Raw genomic sequence first — 16,440 nt, 5'->3', positions numbered from 1 at the left:
TCCTTGCAAAGAGCTGAAATTTCCCTGTTTATTGCTCTTGTCTTTTCACTGTGCACCTCTGAGAAGAATCTGGCTCAATCATTTCTATAAGCACCCACTAGGAGCTAATGAAGTCTTCAGCTTTAATAAGGGCAAATATGAAACACTGGAAGCAATACTTGTCTGTATATAGTTACATCCATAGGTGAGCTACTTATAAAATTAATAATTGGAATATTATTCTAGCTTCTAATGACAAAATTCATCAACATAGATGTCAAGAGAGGAAACATGAAAACATAGAGAAAGTAAATATAGACATATTTAATGAATAGGATAGTTTCTATGTCTGTAATGTTTCTCGTCACAGCAAAGTTCTTCTCCCCTCCAGAAGAGAATTCTTCTCCCCAGAATCACTCCGACTGCCACTTTTTAGAGTGCATGCAGTGCTCACATAACCTGTCTCAAATATGTATGGCTTTCAGAAATTTGCTATTTCTTTCATGGCATTAAAAGATTCCCATATAGAACATCACAGGAAAGGAAGAAAAAACCATCATGTCCCATTGATACTGCAGTGCATTTGTTCTGTGGGAAGCAAATCTGCTCCATAGGCCATACCATATGCAATGTAATAGCAGGATAAATTCAGAGTGGTTTACACTAGTCACTGTAATGGTTGCAATTGCCAAGGAGGATTTTTCAGATGAGATTAAGATAGACATTGGGGATATACAGTTACAGTATTATGGCCTTTAATGGTACCGGTGGTACAGAGCACCTGACTATTATACACTGCCTGCTTACTGATGCTGGAGCCCTGAGGGACAGGGTTTGCTAATGCAGGTTTAGGGCATGTGGATGGTTGTTTTCCATCCCCCTGCAGGCAGTGAACACCAAGTTTAGCTGTCCAAGGGACTTCTTAGCTCTCTGTTCCAGCTCTCCTTTCCCACACTGGGAACAGTAAGACCACAGTATGGTCATTAATATTCACATTTTTCTGTGCAGAATTAGCTTACTCTTTATGGGGCACACTTAGAAAAGGATACCAAATCCCTCAGAAGGCACACTTGGTTCAGTTACTGCTATCAGTACTGAGTCATTCATTTCTAAAAAGGCAAAGAACATACCAGTATCAAGTGGTTCATTTTTGCAAAGGCAAAGAATAAAACAACTGTTAAATACCAAAGCCCTTATTCTCCTGCGTGTGCTAACCTAGCCCTTCAAGGAAATTTTCGGCACATGTGTGTCACTAGTCAGACCCATTCTCATTACAGTGCAGCTGTTTTAGTGCCTTTCCATAACCCTCACGGATCTCTCATTGGCACTGAGTCAATACAATAATTTAAAATGAACTGCTCCATCCAGTTCTCATATTAGGGGTCTTGTGACACATCTCGTGGGGGAAAGGAGGTCACGGGCAGAGCAGTGCTACCTACCGGCTGTCCATGGACAGTGGGATGTCTACTGATAATCTTGAGTCTGTTTTAACCAGCACCATGAGCAAAGGGTCACCACTAGGACTGGGAGGGTATGAAGGTAGGTTAATACCAGACAGCTGTTGTGCTGAATTTAGACATCTGGAACAGAAGCTGAGACAACTTGGGTGATATTGTTGAGTGGAGGCACTGGAATACTTGGTCTGGATTCTGAAACTACAGCCACTGGTGTAAAACATTTTTTTCCAGCTCAGTAGTGTCAAATGATTCCAGTTAGGTTCAGAGTTAAATGGTATCTATTGCAGCTGATGCTGGCATATGTTAAGTGCTGGACACTTTCATTGCACTGTATGCTGATGGTAAATTATGCTAAAAGAGGGGTTCTGTTAGCAGTCTGGCCATTGACTTCAATGAAATAGCTAATTTTATCATTTTAATTATGAGTTGAGGCAAAGCAAGAGCATAAATGTTAAAATATCATTTCATTCCAGTAGAGAGAAAAGTTGACATTTACCTAAACCAAAGACTAGATTGCTGAGAATGATGGAGAGAGATAATGAGCAAGTGCAAAGGAAAGTAGGAATGAAAAGGTGAGACAATCTGAAAGCTGACAAGACACTAGAAGGACATGACCTGGAGCCATAGATGGCTGGAAAAGCCTTCAGGCAGGGAAAAGATGATAAGTTTTGTGAAAAGGTTTCATGTGCTTCTTTAGCTAGGGAGGAAGAGTCTCAGTGCTGGAAAATGGAGCCTCTACTTCCCGCAGTCCTCAAACAAAGCATTGGATATCACACACGCAAGAGTATTTCTGGATTCTCTTCTCAATGGAATTATTTCTGCATTTGTAAAGCTAAATTTGATCAAATTCCCACAGGAACAGAAGCAGGCACACAGACCGTCTTTTTTTAAAAAAAAAAAAAAAAAAAAAAAAAAGACATACTTTCATTGCAAGAGGCTAACAACTACAACAGGCTAACAACAATGTTAAGAGAAAACAGGCTTATAAGAAAGAAAAATGGGATTACACAATTCGTTTGGTACCAGAAGCAGCACAGAATTACCAAAGCACTGCAACTGAAAACCATTCTGGCACCGAAGCACCTCCTCCTACACAGGCTGAGTTCTTTTGCATTAGCCATTGATTAGGTGTGTGGACTTCACATGAATCATCTAAATTCCCGAGGCGAACTTGTGGAGCTGCTGAAATCAATGAGAATTTTACCACTGGTGTCCCTGGGGGCCAAAATGCTGTTTTGAAAAGGGGGTGGAAGAATATTTACTGACTTTGCAGGGAGATTAGTCACTCACTATTTGGTGTTCATTTAGCACTTGGACGGGCATGGTGCTATGGGAAGGCGGTACGCTTGAAGGTTGATCAACTCCTGCTTTATCTACCTTATGCTAGAGCCAAATTTTCCTTTTTTTTTTTTTTTTTTTTTTTTAATCTTTTTTTAATCATTTTTATCTTTATCAGGAAGGAAGTCTGTGACCTGAATAATTGCAGTGAGCTGTATCAATACCTTTACCCAAAAACTGAGAGGTCAAAATGGCCTTAAGAGCTGGGTCCTGGTACTGCCGTTCCCTAGATAGACTTTACATGGGTCTGGGAAAGTTGTTGTTAATCAAGTATCCTCATCACTTGATCCTGAATGATATCTGATCAAAATATAGAGCTGGGGGAAAGTTTATTCAGAAGTAATTTCTCATGAGAACACATTTCCTCACAAAGGAAATTCCCCATTTCTAGTAAATTTAGTAGCAATACTGTAAAAAGAGAATCCTTGCCTCACATAAAAATTTTTTTGTTCTCACCAATCCAACAGAGAGAAATTCCCTCAGATCTTACAGTCGAGAAGACTGCTTTGATCTTATATTAAAGATATATAATATCTGACACTTTTAGTGTTTATCATCTGTGTAATTGGATGCACTGAATGGAGTACGCCAATTTCTCAGCAGGACTATATTGACATCGTTGACAAGCTTTGAAGCTGTGCATTTTCTCCAGCTCCTGTTAGCTGAAGATTTCAGTATGACTGAGATTATCGTGTAGAGGTTTGAAACCTTGTTTGTGTGGGCCTGGCCAGGGAACAGTCTCAGGGATATCTAGTCCCGGTAGGTTTTGGCTCCTGTCTGTATCCTCTGTGTCCTCATTGCTTTTGATTGAGGTCTCTGATCTGCACAGATTTCCTGTGTGCTCCCGGTCAATGCTGTAATTTCTCTAAGATGCCGTTCTCATGTCTGTTAGATGAGGATAGTAATTCAGCACTGAATTTCTTCTCACTCAAGTGATGCAAGGAGAAATCCATTAATGCAAAGCATTTAGGTAATAGAGTAATGGTGGCTATGAGCATCACAAATATCTGGATCTAGTCCTGCAGAGGGATGCTCTCATATTTATATGGAGATAAGAGCCATGTTTTTCTATCTGCTACCAACCCATTTGACGTTCTCTGTTGAAAAAGGACAAGACAGAGAAATAAATATCCTAACTGCAGATCCAGAAAAGAATCATGTGGAAATAAAGAATGGAAATTTGGAAAATGCTGTTTTAACTTCCTTTGTCATTTGCTCTGCCAAGCTATGGGAAGGTTTTGAAAAAATAGAAGTGCAGTTTTGTGGCTCCTGCTCTCCCTCTGTGATCATTCCCTCTTCTTTACTGTAAAGAATCATGACTGTGGCAGTTAATCATGATCTTACATAGAATGAAATTCTCCCTCCCTCCTCAGGTCCCTCAGAAACTGCTCTGGGTCAGGCCTGGAGCTCCTGTCCCATTCCATACCCACACAAGTTGTGCTAGGACGGCTTTAATGACATATTCATAATAGATGCTTTGGACTAAATCTTAAAAGTCTTTTCATTCATTCTCAGACTCTGCTCATACAAACTCCCAGTGAAACCAGACATTTCCACCAAACACAGATTTTTTATTTACTACACCTTAAGACACACAGAGAATCAAGCATCTGCCCTACGAGCTGTTGGGGTATGGCATCAGATTATAGGTTCTTCTTCCCGTATGTGAAGAAACTGAGGCTCAGAGGGGTGCAGAGAGTTGCACCATGCCACACAGTGACCCTGTGCAGAGCCAGGAACACAGACTTACGGTGGCATCCCATGAAGGACATCCAGAACTTCTGGCAGAAGTGATTTTTCCTGATGACTTGCATGAGGTGGTGGCATCAGGGGTCAGCAGGGAAACTGAACCCAGCAAAGTGAGAGGCATGGAAATAGGTATGGAGAGGAAGAGCAAGATAAACAGAGCATGAGGGCCAGAGTAACTGCGAGGTGGGAGTAGAAGTTGGACGATGGCGGAGGATGTGATAACAGATGAGGCTGCTATAAGAAGCCTCAACTATTAGTAGTATATCAGTCTTCTGTTTTACTTAGCAGTGTGCTGGAAAGTGTGATGAATTCAATCTTGTGTAGCTTGTGGAAAGGCAGCTCTAGTACATTTGAAATGCAGGAGATGCCGCGATCTGGAGTGGAGCTCAGCCCCTGTTTTATCTTGCACACCTGACATTTACTGTTGAAGGAAGCCTGCAGCAGGAAATGGAGTGCTGTTTATTTCACAACGTTTATATGAAAAACATTCAATCATATGCCCTGCTGTTCATACAGTTGCTAAGAGGATGAGATTGATAGTAAGTGGTCTTATGAAGCTATCAGGCAGCTTCATATTCAGAGCTCAGGTTTCTGCCTTTTCAATCTGCCCAAAACAGGCCTTTTCAGGACTTTCCAATCTGCCCAATGGGACTTTTCAATCTGCCAGAAATTATTATCCTTGCCAAGACATGATCTTCGGGGAAAAGTCCCAGCCCCCTCCTTCCCCATCTCCTTTGCCTGACTCAGCAGGCCAGAAATACCATTTGCTATTCTCTCATAGACTTTTGACCTGTAACACTTGCCTGTTATTTAACGTGGCTTTGCAGCAGGTTCAGTGAGGAAGAGCTCGGCAGCACCCTGAGCACACACGTTGTCAAACCAGGGCCAGCTCCAGCCACGTTACTTGGCCAAAGCTAACCACAAGCTTTTTGCTGGGTGAGCGACACTGCCCGGAGGTGTGAGGAGGTGTGAGCCGTGACTGTCTAGCTGTGCTGGCACAAAGTCCTAAAAGCAGTGGGGTTATACGGCTAAAGCTGTGTGCTGCAATCAGACAGCTTGCTTTGCTGATGGGGAAAAGCTACTAAGCTTGTGCGAAGCTCTGCTTTGCAGGCAGGCATCTGCAGATACTTGCAAAGATGCTTTTGCCACTGTAGCTTAGCAGTAGGGAAATGCATCTACCACAGACATGAAATTAATCCTGGGGAAAGTCTATTTAAACAGCAATTTTCTCTCCTGAACAGTGTGTCCTGAGCAGTCTTTTCAGGACAATAGTGGGAAGGGTTGTTTAGGAGGTGCCCTAGGGTAAATGCCCCTCAGCTCTCAGCACACACAAGGATTCTCCAGCTGCACTCAGGGAGGCTGGGATCAGAAAACTGAGGAGCTGGTGGAGCTCTGGCTCTTTTTTTCCTCACACCATCAGCTTGACACGCAAGCACAGGCAAAAGTCTCTGCAGTGTTACGCCCATGCAAGAAAAAAGCCTTAGCAAGAAATGTGCTCAGAAATCTTCAAGGCACGATGCCTCTTGGAAACACAGTTCGGGTCTGAGAGCCCACTTTATTCTGCCAGTACAGTGGTAACTTCACTGAACATAATGTGGCTTTCCAAAGAATCCCCTCAGTTTTGAGCACTGCAGGACAGACTATCTGCCCCCCTGGAGAAACTAAAATGCAGGTGCTATCTGTTCCCTCCTCTGCTTTGTTGCCTTCAAGAAAAAATGCCAAGAGGATTCATCCAGAGTCTCCAGACAGCTGGAAAACCTGCAGACACAGCTGAAGTGGACATTGATAAACATTTTCTGCAGTTCTGACTGCAATTTTTTTTCTGCTGAGTGCCAAATGACTGATTGCACCAACCATCTCCCTCCTAGTGCAGCATCTTCAGCTCCTAATTTCTCTGTCCACTTCTTTCCTCAGTCCCCCACATCTTCTTTCCAGGCTTCTTTTCCCATCTATATAGGTTAGATCCCCTGCCATCATCACTGTCATGCTCTTCACTCTCTTCACGCATTCCTCCCCTACCACTGATCTCTTCTGTCTTGCACATGCACATTGTGAGCAGCCATCCCTAGCCTGGGCTGGTCCTTCAAGATGGCCTTACAAAACTGGTGAGCAGTTGAGCATCTCTAAACCTACAAGGACTCATAGTTTTTCAACTCCTAACTCAGCGACTTAAGTGGAGTGTGGACTGTTAAGCAACACCTTGGGTCTCAGAGTGATGAGATGTGATCCTGTACAGGTGTAAAGGCAGCAGCACCATGACAGTGCTAAGTTCTCAGTCTTGGTAGCCAAGAGACAAAACCACAGAAATTCACACTCTATTTAGATATTATAAACTTATTCCATCAGATGGCCTGTACTGAGCAACCACAAGGAAGAAATGCCATCCCAGAGCGCTGTTGTATGATACTTGGGATATAGCAACCTGCCTTTGGTTCATGCTCTGCCACTAATTCATTTGCTGGGCTTGTAACCGTGTAACAATACTGTGCTTCAGAGCAACCATCTGCAAACCGAGTATAGTACTTACTGAATCACAGGCATGTTGTGAGGCTTCATCAATCAATTGTGGTTTTAAAAGGACTCTCAACTCCTGGCCCAAAAGTGTAAATCATCTTAATTTATGTCCTTGTTAGAATTTTTTTTTATACAAATCTTTGTCCTATTCTTTTCTCATAACAAATGTACACCAGGTCAATTCTCAGTGGGTTACTCCTCATTTAAATTGTGTAACTGAGCCGAGAATGAAATCCCTTGTCTTCAGCCAGAGGAAGGCTCTTAATACTGTAGCCATTTACGCACCCTTGAAAATGGAAGCTATTTAAAAGCTTTATTTGACTTCAACAGCAGGAAAATGTGCACCTCACTTTCCCCAGCATCAATCCTTTTTAAAGCATATTGTGTGTTTACAAGCTGTCTTGAGCACTGAAATTGATTTTAGAGATGGGCAGTTATTAAAGGTTCATTTTCCCTCCCTCCTCCAGTTTCAAACTAAGTGATAATATGAGGTGGTGGGAAATTCTCTCCATGAGATGGTACTGCCTTTGCCCTGACTCTGAGTTTCTCAAGAAAGGTTTTCACTAGAGTATATATCCTGCTTGATCTCTACAAGTAAAACTATAATCTTCCTTTCAAAGAAACAGTTTAGCCTTGTGTGTATATACAGGTTAGAATTTATTTTGGAAAATAGCTGTAAGAGACTCTGGCACAGCTAAATGTAATTGAATTAGCTGTGGTTTAAGCTACTGCTATGGTCTCACTCCCCTTTCAACACAGTTAAATACAGTAATAACAATATTTAGTATCAATTTCTTAATTACTAGTTAGTCCAACCCCTGCTTGATTTGGGTGATATAAAACTGACACTTCCAGCATGGAAGAAGAGGGAAGATGCTGCTCTTCCATGTCCTCTGCAACAGACGGTTTGCTTGGCCCTAGTGTGTCCTAGGTAGTCTGCGAAGTTGCACTCACAACAGGAGTAGTCAGGGATTACACTGGAGTAGTCAGGCCTTAGACCACCAAGACAGGTTTGCAAGAGATGCAAGTGGAGGCAGTGGGGACACCCCATGGGGTGTCCATCTTCGTTTGTGAAATATCTACATTAAAGCTGCAGCTGGATACCCCACCTGCCACCAGCTTTCCCTATCTGAAAAATGGTATATGCAGGAGGAAAATGTTGGCTGGAAAAAGTTTTTCCATTACTGGGTGGCGGTCAGGTCATAAATGATGGGAATAGAGGCCAGAAAAAATTATGTTAGAACAAAATGCACTCTGAAAATTACAGAGGTATCTGAAGGGTGAGTGTGTTCATGTGTCCTCAAAGAGGAGAAAAAATAGAAGGAGGTGTGGAAGAGCCCACTCAATCTCTTCCAAATAAAAAAGATGTGTATCCATGTGGTGGCTTGTCCCTGGCTGGATGCCAGGTGCCCGCCAAAGCCACTCTATCACTCCCCTCTTCACTGGACAGGGGAGAGAAATATAATGAAAGGCTCATGGATCAAGGTAAGGACAGGGAGAGATCACTCACCAATTACCATCACGGGTAAAAGAGACTCGACTTGGGGAAATTAGTTTAACTTATTGTAGGTCAAATCAGAGTAGGTTAACTAGAAATAAAAACGAAATCTCAAAACACCTTCCACCTACCCCTCTGTTCTTCCTGGACTTAACTTCACTCCCAGTTTCTCCACCTTCTCCCCTCCAGCAGCACAGAGGAGCAGGGGATGGGGGTTGTGGTCAGTTCATCACCCATTGCCTCTGCTGCTCCTTCCTCCTCAGTGGGAGGCCTCCTCATACTCTTCCCCTGCTCCAGCGTGGGGTCCCTCCCACAGCAGACAATCCTCCATGAATTTCTCCAATGTGAGTCCTTCCCACGGGCTGCAGATCTTCATCAACTGCTCCAGCGTGGGACCCCACGGGGTCACAAGTCCTGCCAGCAAACCTGCTCCAGCGTGGGCTCCTCTCTCCACAGGGCCACAGGTCCTGCCAGGAGCCTGCTCCAGCGTGGGCTTCCCACGGGGTCACAGCCTCCTTCGGGCATCCCCCTGCTCCGGCGTGGGGTCCCCCCCGGGCTGCAGGTGGGTCTCTGCTCCCCCATGGAGCTCCATGGGTGCAGGGCACAGCTGCCTCACCACGGGCTGCCCCACGGGCTGCAGGGGAACCTCTGCTCTGTGCCTGGAGCGCCTCCTGCCCCCCTTCCTCACTGACTTTGGGGTCTGCAGGGTTGTTTCTCTCACATAGTCTCACTCCTCTCTGCAGCTAAAATTGCTGTTGTACAGTAACATTTCCCCCTTCTTAAAACTGTTATCCCAGAGGCTCTACCACCATCACTGATGGGCTCAGCCCTGGCCAGCAGTGGGTCCCTCTTGGAGCCAGCTGGCATTGGCTCTGGGGGACATGGGGGAAGCTTCTGGCGTCTTCTCACAGAAACCACCCCTGTAGCCCCCCCGCTACCAAAACTTTGCCTCACAAACCCAATACAATACATGAACCATTTAGTCAAAGGAGATAAAAGCTTGGTCCTGCTGCTCAAGCACTCAACACACAGAATACGGTAAATCAGCCCATTTTATTCAGCTTTATTTTAAATATTCCAAGCCATATGGTGCTTTTTCTTCTGGACAAGACAATTCCACAGCAAATATTCATAATAGCTCCTATTTTCCCTTTACAGTGGCATTCCATTATAACAGTTGTAGCTTATTGCACTAGCTAGGAAGCCTTCTAAGCAATTAATTTCCTTCTTCAGCGGTGATTTTAACAAAATGCACACTTCCACAAATTCATTCAGAAGTTGTTGCATTGACATATAGTACTCATTAGTACTATACTCATGGAGGAAGACTGTTGCATCTCCCAGCTCTATGGGTCTTTGCAGCTCAGTTACCTTTGGTGTTGATGGTGAAGGCTGTACCAGTACAGGGATCTTCCTTTCTACTTTGCCAGGGTTCTCCTTGAAGACTTATTCAGTGGCAGTTTTGGTACGCAAGGTAGTCATCTAAGGCATCAGCTGCAGTAAATGCAAAAGTGACAGTCACAGTGTGAGCATTTGGTAATCTACAAATAGATCTGGAAGTCACATTGGCTCAGGAAACTTAGGCGGAGTCAATTCAGTAACAAATGCATCAATAATGAACACCTTTGCTGTATTAATTTCTCCAAGGCAGCTTGTTCCTCTCTAGTGTGCCTACAAGATGTGCATACATTACCGTCAGTGACTGATGCTGTCCCCTTAGCTGCTCATGTTTAATGAAAGCTTTGTGCCTATATATAAATTCTGTGTTTGAGCGAAACATCTTCCAAATCCTTCGCAGCAGTTCTGGAGGAGACCTTTGGCTTGTATACTGAGAAGTGAACTCACCCTTTCTGCCATGCACAAGCTCTGCAGAATAAGAATGATACATGAATATAAAAATAGAACAGAAGAGGCTATTTAGGTTGGACCAGATGCTCACATTCCTGCCACCTAGGTGGATTTAACATTAATGAATTCCCTGTAAAATGAAATGAGTGTGGGAAAAATATGAAGCATAGGTCTGATCCTGTTCTTTTTTTCTCCCACATGTGGACTTGTTTCATACAAGCACTCTCTCCCTAAGTCATTGAGACTCTTTGTGCATGTTTTCTGTCACTGCTGATTACTTTCAAGAGCACTGTCATGTTGGAGGCACAGGAGGGATGGAGGCAAGAATTAAAGCACCAGTCCCCTGTTCAACCTTCTTCTGCACTGGCTGACTACTTGAGGAAGGGAAGGCTCTTGAAACATTTGCAACCTGCCTGAGTGGATCCAACAGAGGTTGCGCTCCTTTGAACATCAGTGGGAAAAAGGTACAAAGAATAAAACGAGAGCTGCACAGGGAAGGTTCCCTCCTCCATTATTTTCCCGAGCTACCGCTCTAAGGACACAGGTGTGTTCACCTAGTAACCTGCGCTTGGCTTCCTCTCGCAGTCAACCAAACAAGAACCGTGGTCCACGGACACATCAGTGACTGTGCAAATGCACACAGCTGGTGGAAGCAAAGGACATGAAGAGAGCTTGTGAAGCTAAAGGGAAGTTTGGCTCCTTACAATCCAGTCTCCAACGCTTGCTGTGATAACCTTTGCATTCTTGACAATAGCCTGATCCAAAGGCCACCACCAGAGGTCTTAGACAGGGCTATGACAGCCTTTGAGTCGGGCATTGCATTTTTAAACTGAGCCACTTCCTAGTTCTTAAAATCACAACATTTGCCTCAGTGTGGCAGCTGCATTCTGAAGGACAGTCTTAATTCATGGTCAGATCATTTCATGAATGCATTTTGTAGACTCGCAGGGAAGAATTTTTATGGGGGACCTCTGCTGAGCTATTCTTAATCACTGAAATTACAGTGTTTTTCTTACGCATTGCCAGTCTTGTCAGAGGTGTTGGAATCGCTGTGGATCTGCAGCACTCCTCTCACGTAAACATCGTGGCAACACCCACTCCCTGTGTGTGACCACCTTCCATGAACAATTGCCTATTGTCACTCAACATCCACTGCACATTTTAACACCCATCAGGTGTTGACACGTATCCCCTGCTTCCTTAGGACGTGCAGCCCTGGAGAGGACAGTGCCTCCGATGGTACTTTTATTACAGTAATTCCAAGAAATTCCCCACAGGGCCAGAGACACTTTATAGGGCAAAATGAGACAGGGCTACCCTTCTGCCTTGATGGCCTGTACACATGGAGCCTCTTACTCTAATTGCCGTGGCAGGCAGATGGGGGAGTCACACAGAGCTGTCATGTTACACCCCTGCATGGGGGACAGTGGCTAAAACGGGGCTACCTTCTTGAACTTCACCGTCTCTGCCAAACCATGGCATGGCACGGAGAAACTGCACAGTTTCTCTCTCTTCCAGCACAGGGGCGGAGAACCATTGAAGGAAGTCTGCTCTGAACAAATAAAAGGGAGTACTCTTCCTGCTCTGAATAACAGATCTGTTGAACTCCTCCTTAGGAGAGGATGAGAATTTTTGCTGGGGATGCAAAAATTTTAGCTGGATTCAGGAAGAGAGAGGAGAAGTGCTGGAGAGAAAGATCCATCATGGGTCACTAAGTAGAGCAACAAACTGAGTCTCAGATTATCCCCTGAAATAAAATAATCTGGGGTTGGGAGAATACTTACAGAGCTGAAAAAGAATCACACATACTTGTTCTGTTCATATTTCTCCTTCATGTCTGCTACAGCCTATGCAGAAAAGAGAGTTGTGGGCTAAATGAACCTTGGCCCTCAACCAGAACTGCCATTCTGACCATCTTTGTGCCACAGTTTCAAGAGAAATAAAATGGTTTCTTGATAACCTGTGTAGAAAAATAAATAGGTTAGGTCTTTTTCTATCTAGTTTTGATCATGTTTTTCAGTTTATTTTTCTGGTTTGGGGGCTTTTTTTCCGTATCTGGTTTGTTGAGACTCCTGTGGTTCAGCTGGAAGACGGCACATGGATTGGGAGGTCCCAGCCCCTTCTTGGTTAGAGAGGGACATTAGATTTCTCTCAAGGAGCATCTCTGACAGGTCAACAGGGGTGACTTGAGACGTCCACAAAAACAACTCAGGAGACAGCTGCTTTGCAGCTACCTCCTGCCATTCTTGCAGCAAACTCAAGGTAAAACAGGAGAGCTGCTCTAACACAACAGCACCCACACACTCTTACCTTTAACGTGGGAGACTTCTAACTCCCGCTGGCTTTCTGTGGGGAAAGGAGGCGAAAACATTAGGTTAGCACAGCTGTTAGCAGCCAGGGAAACCACTACACAGCTCAGGGCTATCTTCCATCCTGCTTGCTCTCCCTCAAGTTAGACTAAACTGAGAGGAGTTAAGATATGTGTTGACACTTGAAGTTAATCTTCCTTTTAGTGACTAAACAAGGTTTGATCCTTCAGTATCTCCATCTACAGCAGAATAAAAGACTTTAAAAACTTTTTTTTTTTTTTTTTTTTTTTTTTAACCTTATGGAGACAAGTTTTGGCCAGGAAAGATCTTTTCTAGACACTTCCATCTATATTAAATCTTCACTCATCCCTTCCCCCTGCCCCGATCCTTTCCATGACAGATTTACAGAGATATTTTATAGATTCTTCATCTTTATGGTTTCCTTTTCTTTCAGCCATGTCATACACCCCGGGTCCCAATCCGCACTGACAACGAACTTTCTGTTCCTGAGTGCATGTGTCTGTCTCTCACTTGGGCGATGTCAGCTCAGCCTGGCACTCCAGCAGAGCCTGTGAGCTGAGCCATAGATCATCCTGTCCAACGTCAATCCTTCCCCCTGAAGTTTGCCTGACTGCTCTGCTGTAGATGGAAGGATTGAAGGAAGCTTCTCTTCAGACGTTATTTGCTCTGTGGATCAAATACAGACTTCTGCTGGTGAGTATGGATGAGCAAAGACTGGTCCCCAGAGAGGTGGATACTTTCTCAGCAACAATGTCAGCAAAAAAGAAGAAAATCCCAAATTCTTGTAGACTTAAATAGATGTTCAGAAAAATGACTGTGACTTTCTTCTAAGCAATATTGAAAGTACATAGAAGTACAAATATTTCCTCTTCCACAATCCCAGAAATACGCTAATACTCAGACATTTCTCCAGAAAGCATTACAGCAATCTGCAGCTTGACACTGCAGCCCGATCAGAGGAAGGCTGCGAGATCACGGCTGTGCCTGTCCCCTCCATGACTGTCACGTTACTCTCTGCCCTGAAGTCCCATGGAGACCTCAACCCTCCCCGGCTGCCCACAGGCTCCACTTTGACCCCACGCTAACCACCCCTTTCCAGCTAAAGGTTAATTACTCCAGGGGACGTTTCCATCCAAGCTGTTGCCCGCAGGTTGCAATCCCCGCCTGAGTGCTATTTTTAGACCAGCTCCTTCGTTGTTATTGATCCCAGTCACCCTCTGTTAATTAGATACACACAACACACACAGCATTTGCAACTCATTTATCAATTCTGTTCAGCACCTCCCTCCCCTGAGATGTAATTTGGAGCCCTCCTTGAATCATGCTATTGATCTTTCCCAGCAACTTGGCTATAGGATTCTCTGTGTTGCAAACTATTTATAGATTATTCTTCTTCTCTTGCTCTCCCTTGGGGAATAAGAAATGGGCAACGGTAATCAGACTTCCATTTTTAAGGAGTTGATCGAAACCAGATATTTCCTCTTTTCTCCTTTTTTCCCTTCCTTCCCCGTTGCCGTTACGTACAGGCTCCCTCTGGCAGGTGAGACTTTCCTGCTCCATGTGGTGCTGTAATGATTCTGGTAATGCTCAGGTGAAGTGATACAGAATTTGACCTGGATGAAATCTTGTTTGCTGAATTAATGAAATTAATTCTTGCGCCTCTCTGTGGCCAAGAGCTTCACAAAGGGCTTTGGGGCCTTTTTTGCCTGCTCAGTCTGAGGTACACCTTTCAGAGGGCTTCAGTCTCGGATACTGCCTTCTCATCCCACGGATTTCATCAGTTTGCAAAGTACTGGGTTCCCGTTGCCCCCGTGTAGCTCAGGAAGGGCGTCCAAAGGCCTCAGGCAATGTGCAGTCAGGAGTGAGATAGCTGGAGTTGCTTTAGGAATGGAGGATGGCAGTAACAAGCCCTGGGGTTTTGAGAAGGGCCTAAAACAAGGGAACATCACCTGAGGCCCAGAGAAGCCAGAAGCAGCTCAGCCTTCACTGAGTAAGGTTGAAAATCCCAGCTCTAATGCAGGAGAAAGCCTACGGGTACCACAGGCAAGGTGACACCAGAAAGCACAACTGTTTGTCTGGGCATACATGAAAGCAGCCCCAGGCTTCTGCAGCTACACCTGCTGCTGAAAATCTGATGGCAGAGTGAGCGAGAGGTGTGCCAGGAGGAGCTGGGGCCCTGGCCTGCAGCCTCGGGCTCACAGCATGGGGGCTGCAGCCCCCCAGCCCCGTCCCGAGCAGGGTGGTGGCTCAGGGGCGATGGGGCTGGGCTGGGTGGGTCCCTCCGAGCCCTTGGAACAGGCACCTTGCGTGTGTTGTGTGTGGGGAGAGGCTGTTTCGCGGTTGGGGAAGGGGCGGTGTGGCGTGCGTGGGCTGAGGGCGGTGTGCGGAGGCTGCGCTGTGCCTGTGTGTGCCGGGTGGTTGGGCTGCGGGGGGTGATGCTGGGGACCGGGGCCGTGGGCTGTGGCGTAGGGGGTCGTGTTGGGGGAGCTGTGCCGTGTGGAGGTCCGAGGGTGTGAGTGAGGGGGGCTGTGTGCGTGGAGCCGCAGCTGTGGAGCTCTGCGCGTGGGGTGGCAAGGGCGTGATGTGATGCTGCGGTGTGTGGGGCTGTGGTGTGTGAGGCCTGGTGTGTGTAGGGCTGTGTGGAGCTGTGGTGTGTGGGGCTGTAGTGAGTGTGTGGGGCTGTGGGGTGTGTAGCTGTGGTGTGTGTTTAGCTGTGGTGTGTGTGGAGCTGTGGTGTGGGGGGCTGTAGTGTGTGTAGCTCTGCTGTTTGTAGCTGCGGTGTGTGTAGCTCTGGTGTGTGTAGCTGTGGTGTGTGCAGTTGTGGTGTGTGGAGCTGTGGTGTGTGGAGCTGTGTGTGTAGTTCTGATGTGTGTTGCTCTGGTGTGTGTAGCTGCGGGGCATGTAGCTGCGGTGTGTGCAGTTGTGGTGTGTGGAGCTGTGTGTGTAGTTCTGGTGTGTGTAGCTCTGGTGTGTGTAGCTGCGGTGTGTGTAGTTCTGGTGTGTGCAGTTGAGGTATGTGTAGCTGCGGTGTGTGTAGCTGTGTGTGTAGTTCTGGTGTGTGTAGCTGCAGTGTGTGTAGCTGCGGTGTGTGCAGTTGTGGTGTGCGTAGCTGCGGTGTGTGTATCTCCGGTGTGTGTAGCTGCGGTGCGTGAAGCTGCGGTGTGCGTAGCTCCGGTGTGCATAGCTGCGGTGTGTGTATCTCCGGTGCGTGTAGCTGCGGTGTGTGTATCTCCGGTGCGTGTAGCTGCGGTGTGTGTAGCTGCAGTGTGTGCAGTTGTGGTGTGTGCAGTTGAGGTGTGTGTAGCCGCGGTGTGCAGTTGTGGTGTGTGCAGTTGAGGTGTGTGTAGCCGCGGTGTGTGCAGTTGTGGTGTGTGCAGTTGAGGTGTGTGTAGCTGCGGTGTGTGTAGCTGTGCGTGTAGTTCTGGTGTGTGTAGCTGCGGTGTGTGTAGCTGCGGTGTGTGTAGCTGCAGTGTGTGCAGTTGTGGTGTGTGCAGTTGAGGTGTGTGTAGCTGCGGTGCGTGAAGCTGCGGTGTGCGTAGCTCCGGTGTGCATAGCTGCGGTGTGTGTATCTCCGGTGCGTGTAGCTGCGGTGTGTGTATCTCCGGTGCGTGTAGCTGCGGTGTGTGTAGCTGCAGTGTGTGCAGTTGTGGTGTGTGCAGTTGAGGTGTGTGTAGCCGCGGTGTGTGCAGTTGTGGTGTGTGCAGTTGAGGTGTGTGTAGCCGCGGTG

The 16,440-nt window shown here is 46.0% G+C and overlaps 1 long non-coding RNA gene across 1 annotated transcript in view; it reads right to left on the bottom strand.

Moving 5' to 3' along the window:
- Nucleotides 1-9,591: 9,591 nt before the first annotated feature.
- LOC113477057 overlaps nt 9,592-16,440 on the bottom strand; it is a 7,050-nt gene continuing 201 nt past the window's right edge. The window contains exons 2-3 of the long non-coding RNA XR_003397835.1: nt 12,694-12,729; nt 9,592-10,029 (exon numbers count right to left, since the gene is read on the bottom strand). This is a non-coding gene — a long non-coding RNA (uncharacterized LOC113477057). The remainder of the gene's footprint in view (nt 10,030-12,693; nt 12,730-16,440) is intronic.

The sequence above is a fragment of the Athene cunicularia genome, assembly GCF_003259725.1.
Source record: "Athene cunicularia isolate RWA chromosome 2 unlocalized genomic scaffold, athCun1 chr2_part1, whole genome shotgun sequence".
NCBI lineage: Eukaryota > Metazoa > Chordata > Aves > Strigiformes > Strigidae > Athene > Athene cunicularia.
This window is presented reverse-complemented; position numbering and strand designations above follow the sequence as displayed.